The sequence below is a fragment of the Montipora foliosa genome, chromosome 11, assembly GCF_036669935.1.
Source record: "Montipora foliosa isolate CH-2021 chromosome 11, ASM3666993v2, whole genome shotgun sequence".
Taxonomy (NCBI): domain Eukaryota; kingdom Metazoa; phylum Cnidaria; class Anthozoa; order Scleractinia; family Acroporidae; genus Montipora; species Montipora foliosa.
The window spans coordinates 9,623,160-9,633,159 of NC_090879.1; the positions used below are offsets into that span (position 1 = coordinate 9,623,160).

Below are 10,000 nucleotides of genomic sequence, written 5' to 3' on the forward strand. Positions count from 1 at the left end.
GTACATTGACAACAGGTTTGGCAATCTTCAGGAATAACCACTGAGCTACTTCAAGGTCTTTGATCCTAGAGAAATGCCCCAAGAGCATATGCAGCACCACAGTTTCTTTAGAAACTACCCCCTTCATTCACTTGTTACGCTACGTTGCGTAAGCCAATCAGAAACCGGCTAAGGCCATGTAAACAACATTTCGAGACCAGTTTCAACGTTCCCGAACGAGTTTCGACTTTTTATGTTACACAGTGCAACGCCTGCTGAACTTTAGCAGCGCAGTTGCACGTAAGTTTCAGCGAAAACTTTCAATGTGTAACAACGACTTTAGGCTAAACATAACAGTTCCCAACCTCTTGTTCGTCTTTTAGCTCACTCACAACTTTTGCAACTTTGCCGACAACATCAATAAATAAAAGAACGGAGGTTTTGAACCATCCGAGAAGGGATGTTATGGTTTAAAATCGACCTTCAATGTTTTTTTTACGTATTTAATGATTTTCTTTCCACTCGTTCCAGCAAGTTGGTCTATGACAACTTTACACCTTATGCGCATCCTTAGTACGGAAAACGCGTACTCGTAGTCGTTCCTGTCCTCCGATGTAAATATCCCTATTCTCTACTATTAGCATGGCGACATGCATTGGAGAGGATTCTCTTCTTTGCTATCCAATTGATCCCTCCCCCGTGTCTCAGTCAGACAAAATAAAGGACTCGTATCGTGACTCAGTGACTCGTATCGTTCAACTTAAACCTTTCGATGGCAGAAGCTTTTCTTCCCGGTTGAATTTCCTGTTCCAGCTGAAATTTCGCATTTTTTATTTTAGGGAGCGGTAAAGGGCATTTTTTTAGCACGGTTTGTACACAATGTATTCTATTCCCCGTCAAGGAATGAAAACTGAGCAGTAAACTGCGGTTTTTGTTGAAGACCATGTTTAGTGAAGGAAACGTCATTATCGACATTACACATAGACATCCATGGAAATTAATGAAACACAAAAAAAGAAATACAAGGTTGTGCTATGTGAAGTTATGGAAAAACTAAAGTAATCGTTCATTGTTCTTGTGAAACGTGAAGTCGATGAAATGTGTTTCAACCGTTCAGTTAAATTGTTCCCCCTAAAACTTGATCCATTTACGCGCGCACACCGTCAGATTTTTTCTCTACAGCACCAATAAGTACCCTCTGACACGCCAAATGGGACCACTTGGAGTAGTTTCCCGTAGGCAATGTGGAGACCCTAGTACTGGCTATCTCATACCTGTTCGTACTTTTTCTGTATATTTTTCTTCTCTTTCTCAGCTTCTGCAAGTTTCAATTCTAATTTCATACATTCCTCCAGTGCTTTCTGCAACCGCTCTTCCACCTGTCGGTGAATAATGGTCACAATGAAAGGGGCAACTACATTAGTGATCAGAAACGAAAAATTCCCCTGGCGATGGAAGAGGGAAGGGATGGCACAGTGATGACAGCTTGCTCAATCTAGCGACGAGTTTCAATTCCCAGACTGGGGTAGAGCACTTGATCTGGGCTTCTTATTTTTATCATTTCAGTGTACAAAGAAAAAAATGAAGTAATTACGTGTTTACAACATTTCTACACCTGCCACGTAGCTCGGTTTTGAAGTGTTTGCAAGCGTATACTTGCTGCATGTAAAACATTACGTGGATTGCGTTGGTCTCTTGATTTTGTTTGTAAAAAAGAGGATTTAAGAAAAAACAACTCCATTCCCCATTATTTGTTATCTTCATTTACGAAGACCGGAATGATTGGACTCTAGCGATGACGTCATCGTATTTGTTTTTGGTCCGTCCACACATATACGGAAAGTCTGAATTTTCAAAAGTCTCCACTCTGTAGACCGTTTTCAGAGACAGAATACGCCATTTACGAGTGGACGGACCTCCAGTTCCTCCAGTGCTTTCTGCGACAGCTCTTCCTCCTGTTGGTGAATAATGGCCACAATGAAAGGGGCAACTACATTAGTGATCAGAAACGAGAAATTCCTCTGGCGATGGAAGAGAGGGAAGGGCTGGCACAGTGATGAAAGCTTGCTCAATCTAGCGACGAGTTTCGATTCCCAGACTAGGGTAGAGCACTTGGTCTGGGCTTCTTATTTTTATCATTTCAGTGAACAAAGAAAAAAATGAAGTAATTACGTGTATACAACATTCCTACGCCTGCCACGTAGCTCGGTTTTGAAGTGTTTTCAAGCGTATACTTGCTGCATGTAACACATTACGTGGATTGCGTTGGTCTCTTGATTTTGTTTGTAAAAAAGAGGATTTAAGAAAAAACAACTCCATTCCCCATTATTTGTTATCTTCATTTACGAAGACCGGAATGATTGGACTCTAGCGATGACGTCATCGTATTTGTTTTTGGTCCGTCCACACATATACGGAAAGTCTGAATTTTTAAAAGTCTCCACTCTGTAGACCGTTTTCAGAGACAGAATATGCCATTTACGAGTGGACGGAAGGCAAAATCGGAGAAAGAAGTCTGTTTTCAAAAATATCCGGATACGTGTAGAAAGGGCCTAACAATGTCACCTCCAGTAACAGAGATTCAAAAGTACAACTTGAAGTGCGAGGTGAGATCTCGTGTGCTTTTATTAGGTTTGCTTACAAAATTTGTTTGGTTGCGTTAAAGTGCCACTATGACGAAAATTGCATCTTTTCTATCGAAGCCATTTTAAGACATAAATAAGTAGCCTACATGAGAAGAAAAATGCTCTTTACTATTTTCAAATATCTCTTTTTGTTCCAGAGATATTCGAGTTTTTAAAATATGCAAATTAGCCAAGTGATGATGTCATACACTCAACCAAATTTTGATCAAATATGATGAAAAAGGATATCTCATCCAATTTGCATCAGAAATGTTTGATTCTTTGCAGTAAGATTCCACTAAATGTGCTCCACAATTTGCGCTTAACAGTTTCATTACCATGGCAACATACTGGGTTCCAGACCTCTCCAATATTAAAGGCATTTCTGGCCACCTTTGGCGTTCTATTTTCATATTTGCAAATAGTGCCTCATATACATGATCCAACAAGCATATTGACATGTTAGCTTGAGTTTGTGGCCTTGTTTAATGTTTTTTCGAGCTGAAAATCACTTACATATTGAAATCAAGTGGGTGGGGACTGGAAAAGAGTGAGTTGCCATGCGAACACAATATTTTATAGCCGTAGGTGTGTTTTCTGTAGAACTATTAGCCTACAAAGTTTCAATGGTCTGCGCTGCCGCAAATTGGCGAAGATAGCTCTATTTATATACTTGATGTAATATTGGGTTGAGCGTATGACATCATCAGTCATCTCATTTGCATATTTTACACATTTTTTAAACCTAAATATCTCTGGAACTAATGCAGGTATTTGCAAACAGTAAACGATATTTTCATTCTTTCATAGCATTCTTTGTGATCCGCCTAAAAAATCAAGAGGTAAAAATTTGATCATAGTGGCACTTTAAGTGCAAATTTATGAACATTGTTTATCACACTTCCCCTTCCCCCACCAACCTGACATAAGGCAAGGAACTTTCCAAGACTATTTTGATTGGGTCCATAATTTTAACTGCAGGCGTTTCAAAGATTGTTATTGTTTATGCTGTTATTTCCATTTATCATGGAAAATACCACTTTTAAGAACATGTGGATCGTAATGTTATGTTACAAATGCGTTTTTTGGTAATCTAGAAACAGGTTCAGTGCTAGGTCGAGACAATCTCAGAACTATTGTTCTGGGCAAATTTGGGAACAATTAAGAAGATTTTGGTGGCACTTATTCCAAGATAACCCAGTGCAAACCCTGCCTCTAACAGCTTGTCCCTGTAATTGGCTACAACTGTTGCAGTTACACCACATTTTTCTTTCAGGTTCAAACGATCCCCACCACTGATTATTTCATACCTCTTGTCCTCAGCCGTATTCCACAAGTTTGGCGTCGTTTTCTTATTTTAGGGGGTGGTAAAGGGTATCTTTTAGCACGGTTCATATTTTATTTCCCGTGAAATGCAAAAAAGCCACTTTTTTTCAAGAAATGATAATTGAGAAGTAAAACACTGTTCTTGTTAGACTGAAGTACTGGCTACAGTATCTCATACCTGTTGTTGAATTTCCTGTATATTTTTCCTCACTTTCTCCAGAGTTTTCTGCGACCCATGCTCTTCCATAGTACTCACCTGTTGGGGAAAAATGGTCATGTTGAAAGGGGAAACTACATTAGTGATCGGAAACGAACACTTCCTCTTACGATGGAAGAGAGAGAAGGGCTGGCACAGTGGTGACAGCTCGCGCAATCTAGCGACAAGTTCTGGTTTCAATTCCCAGACTCAAGTTTTGATTCATATGCGAGCTGGTTTTCTCTGGTCTAAACTCTCGACTCTGCGAGGTTTTTCTCCAGAATCTCCAGTTTTCCTCTTCTCGTTGAAAAAAAAACCACATTTGCTTTAGTCTGTCTTATTTTTCTCTAAGAAATGTTTATATTTGAAGGCTATAGACAAAAGAGAGAAATGATGCTTGCACTGATCTGGACAATTCAAGCAGCTGTCTCTTACAGACACCTGAAAAATTCAGGTGGCTGCGGCAGGATTTGGACCCATGACCTCTGTGATGCGGGACAATTGCTTACATTTTCTTTGTCTAATTTTTTTTAAAATAATTGTCAAACAAACCAATAAAATGAATAGCTAATTACAAAAATCGATCAAAATCGATAATCACAAGGATGCAGGCATTCGATTTCTATCGATTTCTGATATTAGTTGATTGAACAGTATCAGTTATGATCGATTACGTTCGACTTCTATCAAGTATCGAAAGGATCAATTAGTTACTAAGTTAGTAACTAATTTGGTCATGGTTTTACCAATACAGAAGAATCCTAAACATACATTAATTTAAAGGGGGACTCTGACGAAAAAACACGATTTTTTAAAAAGTCTCAAATCCTCGAGGAAACGCCGCCAAAATGTTGCATAGGCTTTTCAAATGATGAATTTAACTTACTTTCACCAACATTTCAATGTTATTATGTCGAAATACTTGTTTTTCATAGCATCCGCCATTATTGGTATGTCGCCTGCATACTTATTCGAGAAAGCCTGGAGCGAGGACTTATGACGTCACTTACTCAACATATCGCTCGCTGCTACTTGAGTAAACAATGGAAAACATGTCAGAAAGCGAAGCTTCGTCTTTTATCGATCATGATTTATCGACTTCGGAATTATCGTTTGACTTCGAAAAAATATTCTGAGTCACTTACCTGTGATTATGAAGATTTAGAATCGTGGCTACCGAGGAAAAAGCAGCCGCATATCGACGAGAAAGAGCTCAAGAGAAAGAACAAGAGGAATGCCTCGAGATCGTTCGAATCAACTGATATTAGATGGTATGTTGGAGTCGTGATTTTGTCTGTTTACCATTGTTCCCTTCATTTGTAAAAATTCAAATTTCTCGTTATTTTTTTCTAGGTGCAAATGTACGTGTTGTTATTCCACAGGTAACCCAGGCTCACTGTGTGTAGGTAAATATAGAGAACATATGAGGCGAAGTTTAGGTCTGAGAATTTGCTAGAAAGTGGAAATAAAAATCAATAAAACTTACCATGTGGTGAGCTGTTGTTGTCTTTAATACGTACACGACGTTTCGGGAAAAATGGTCCCCGTTCACCTTCCTTCATAGTATAGTGACAAGGTAGGAGACGGAAGCCAGCGTAGGAACTCCGATCGACCCAAAACAAGCACGATTTCTTTCGTGAAAATCGAATCCAGTCGCTAAATAAACACGCCAGGCTCGTGGAACATGAATTTCTCTAAACCATGAATCCACTGAAGCATCTCCAGGTAGCAACACGAAGCCACCAGACTCCGTAAAACTTGTAAGTTAACCTGCTAAAATGGCGGCCAGAAAGCGTTGTACTCACGAAGTGTCCAATTCAAAATGGCACTGAACTCGGGACGCCTGGTGACGAGGGGAATATATGTCCCCCTGGATGGAGGGGAGTCCCAGATTGCTCAGTGAGTTTTATTTTTAGCAAGTTGAGACTCCCCTTCCTCCAGAACTTATTATACTTGTCACCAGGCGTTCAAAGTTCAGTGCCATTTTGAATTGGGCACTTCGCGAGTACAACGCTTTCTGGCAGCCATTTTAGCAGGTTAACTTACAAGTTTTACGGAGTCTGGTGGCTTCGCGTTGCTACCTGGAGATGCTTCAATGGATTCATGGTTTAGCGAAATTCATGTTCCACGAGCCTGGCGTGTTTATTTAGCGACTGGATTCGATTTTCACGAAAAAAATTGTGCTTGTTTTGGGTCGATCGGAGTCCCTACGCTGGCTTCCGTCTCCTACCTTGTCACTATACTATGAAGAAAGGTGAACGGGGACCATTTTTCCCGAAACTTTGTGTACGTATTAAAGACAACAATAGCTCACCACATGGTAAGTTTCATCGATTTTTATTTCCATTTTCTTGCAAATTTTCAGACCTAAACTTCGCCTCATATGTTCTCTATATTTACCTACACACAGTGAGCCTGGTTTACCTGTGGTTCTTCGGACGCAGTAACAAAGGCCAGTGAAAGGGTATTAAAGGAAAGCTTCTGCTGTTACTAGCGAAACTGATCGGTGAGTGGAGTAGCTGGTACTGAAGCAGTTGCAGATGACGGAGAACTACAGTACCACTGATCTGCCTGGGCTTCAGTCTTGTTGTTTAGACGAGTGGGTTTTAAAAATATTCGCCATAGGATTAAGAAACCGAAAGAAGTAGCGATACACATCAATATATGAGCAAGGCCAAACTGCGAAGTATCGGTATTAGAGCGCTGTATAATAAGCTCAATTTGGATTGCACTTTTCAATTTTCCTTGTCGGAAAATATTTTCATGTTTTTTATAACGTAGCAATTAAGAACGACAATGGCAATAATTTTCCTTGCTCCTGAATAGATTTCTACGATCAGTTTCATACCGACAGTTTATTCGTCTTGTTTGGGACTTCATGGGGTATATCATACGTCGATGTGTGTATCGCTCGTTCTTTCGGTTTCGTAATCCTATGGCGGCTATTCCTCAAACCCACTCGTCTAGACAACAAGATTGAAATCCATGCCGATCGGTGGTAGTACTTTATCATCTGCAACTGCTTCCAGCTTCCCCCGGCACCGATCAATTTCGCTACAGCAGAAGCATTCCTCTGCCTTTGTTACCGCGTCCGAAGAGCAACACGTACATTTGCACCTAGAAAAAATAACGAGAAATTTGAATTTTTACAAATGAAGGGAACAATAGTAAACAGACAAAATCACGACTCCAACATACCATCTAATATCAGTTGATTCGAACGATCTCGAAGCATTCCTCTTGTTCTTTCTCTTGAGCTCTTTCTCGTCGATATGCGGCTGCTTTTTCCTCAGTAGCCACGATTCTAAATCTTCATAATCACAGGTAAGTGACTCAGAATATTTTTTCGAAGTCAAACGATAATTCCGAAGTCGATAAATCATGATCGATAAAAGACGAAGCTTCGCTCTCTGACATGTTTTTCATTGTTTACTCAAGTAGCAGCGAGCGATATGTTGAGTAAGTGACGTCATAAGTCTTTGCTCCAGGCTTTCTCGAACTAGACGCTCCGTGAGCGTAAACTGGGTTGCCCGTTTGTAAGTGTTACACCAGGAGCGAAACACTGGGACACTCAGTTGGGTGGTAAGTGGATTTTTCTCAGAGTAATGGTGGGTGTGGCAATCCGAAGAAAAAAAGTTTAAGAATGCAATAGGTACTCCTGGTAACTCCTACAATGGAAGAAGAAGGCCAGGGGATTGAATGCGGATGCAGCATATTTCTCATTCATTCTCAGGGCCGCTCGATTCTCTAAGCCGGCTGTGTGGTGAAGTGGTACTTAAATGCGGGGAGCAAGTAAAAAACGATGAATTTAGGTTTTCTTCATTGTTGGGAGTTTAATTTAGGATACACGAGGAGGCATTAGATTTTAGACGTTGTACAACATATGTAGTTGTTTCTTCTATACAGGTAAGCTTGAAGTAATTACAATTTTTTTGAGTTTAAAGGCTGGGCTGGAAGTGAGTTGATTTCGGCGGAGAAAGGCTATTATCATAAAATTATTTTTGTAAATTCAAGTTTGATCAGCGGTTTAGCTTGTGTCCTTAGTATCCAATTTGGTGCGGTTCGAGGACCATGTGAGAGTTTGCCTGCCATGTTGTTTTGTTATTTGGCGGACTTCACAGTTTTACCGTATCTGAAGAGGTTCAAGCGTGTTCTGTAAGTCGGTTTTCAGAGAACCATTTGTGTGTTATTCGAAGCGTTATACTAGCAATATTTTTCCTTTCATTTAGAAACCGTGAAAGGAATTGTTACGTGACAAGTTTGTGATATCCAACAACTGTAATAGGACCGCGGTAAAGTTAATAATTGGGACAGAGTCTGAAGCAGGATTGTGTGGAATCGTCTCAGAAGTGTATTGTAAACCGTTCAAGCTTGAATGTTGTCGAGGAGCTAAGTCTTACATGGGTGTAATATAGAATAAATCCTTTTAACGCATTTGGAGTTTGGACCTTATTCTGTCATATGGCAATCTCTGTAGTTTTGGCGGGCAAAAGTTTGTTTGTTGCTCGTAGGCTTCCTCTTGGCCTGATCGAAGATGAATGTTCTGTGCAGTTGCTTGGGTCTTCCATTCTACTGTCAGAGTTTATCAAAGTACTGTCAGTGTAACGGTTCACTGCTTCTGATTTACGGTGTTTGTAAGATACTTTTGCAGTCTCCTGATATAAATCTTTTGGAATCCTAGATCATAGCAGGAGCCCATCTGTGTTTCTGACCATTGATGCCGAGCATTTACATGACCAGTAATGCTCATGTATCATTTCGTTCATTGCTTTATTCATCGTGGGAACACTTGAATCCACAAATGACCAGCTTCCAAATACATTGGCTTCATGGCTCAGTTGGTTAGAGCGTCACTCTGGTATCGCAAGGTCATGGGTTGAGACCCTGTTGAAGTCCTGAATTTTTCAGGCTTTTCTACGCAATTGCTAGAATTGTTTTCATAACTGCGAGGATCATAACCTCACTTGAGTTTTTACTTAACAGCCTAACAATTGTTCTCTTGTTGGATGTACATTGTATTTCTGCAAAAAAAAGGAAATGAGAAAACTTTAAGGACTTTTAACTTTTACGGAAGATGAATGTGGGTTCGTCCCAAGTGTTTTTGGTTTTAAAGGAATTTACATAACAGACAAAATATGCAAGCAATGGAACCATGAAAAGAGTGGAAAGATATTTTCATATCAACAACTAGGGGACTTTTGAAGATGTATTTTTCAGCATGTTACGTGCAAACCAAGAAAAAAGAAATCAGAATTCCTTTAGTAAGAGTCTTACCTATGATCCTCTGATAACTACATGTCGTTGATGGAATTTTCATCCTAACACCCTAAAAGAGAAAAATATATTTAATAACAAGGTTCCAGATTTTATTTTTATGAATAAGTATTTGTTATTGTAAATAAGGTGGGCTTTTGAAATATTTCTTCTATTGTTTTTACAATAATAATAATAATAATATAAATTATAATTATTATTATTATTATTATTATTGTTATTATTATTACTTTTATTTTATTTTATTATTTTTTTTAAAAGGGAACTGAAGGCAAAAAAAGAAGGATCTTTTGTTTAAACTTTAGACCATACACAATAAAGTTTTCAACTTTTTTCCTGGCATATCTGTCGCTCTTCCACCTAAAAAAAAGTTTTTATTCCAATTTTAGGCTATCAGTATTGCAGCTCAGAGTGGAGGAGTCAGCGGTCATTTTTGCAGCTTATGATGTATAATATGGGGAAGACATGTGAGAAGCAGTGTTTAGACTGATGTTTGTTGTGAATATTGAGTCCACGAAGAAACAGCAAAGCAACAAAGAAAATATCCACAGCAGCACTTGTGTTTACCTTGTTTCTGTTGATTACGAAATCTCTGTTCCCC

At 39.3% G+C, this 10,000-nt stretch overlaps 1 long non-coding RNA gene across 1 annotated transcript; it reads right to left on the reverse strand.

The window, feature by feature from the left end:
• Positions 1–1,251: 1,251 nt before the first annotated feature.
• On the reverse strand, positions 1,252–5,339 carry LOC137975195 (uncharacterized). The gene is made up of 3 exons (XR_011117555.1): positions 5,271–5,339; positions 4,108–4,185; positions 1,252–1,358 (listed from the first exon to the last, which is right to left on the reverse strand). It is a non-coding gene; the product is annotated as an uncharacterized lncRNA (long non-coding RNA).
• Positions 5,340–10,000: the final 4,661 nt, after the last annotated feature.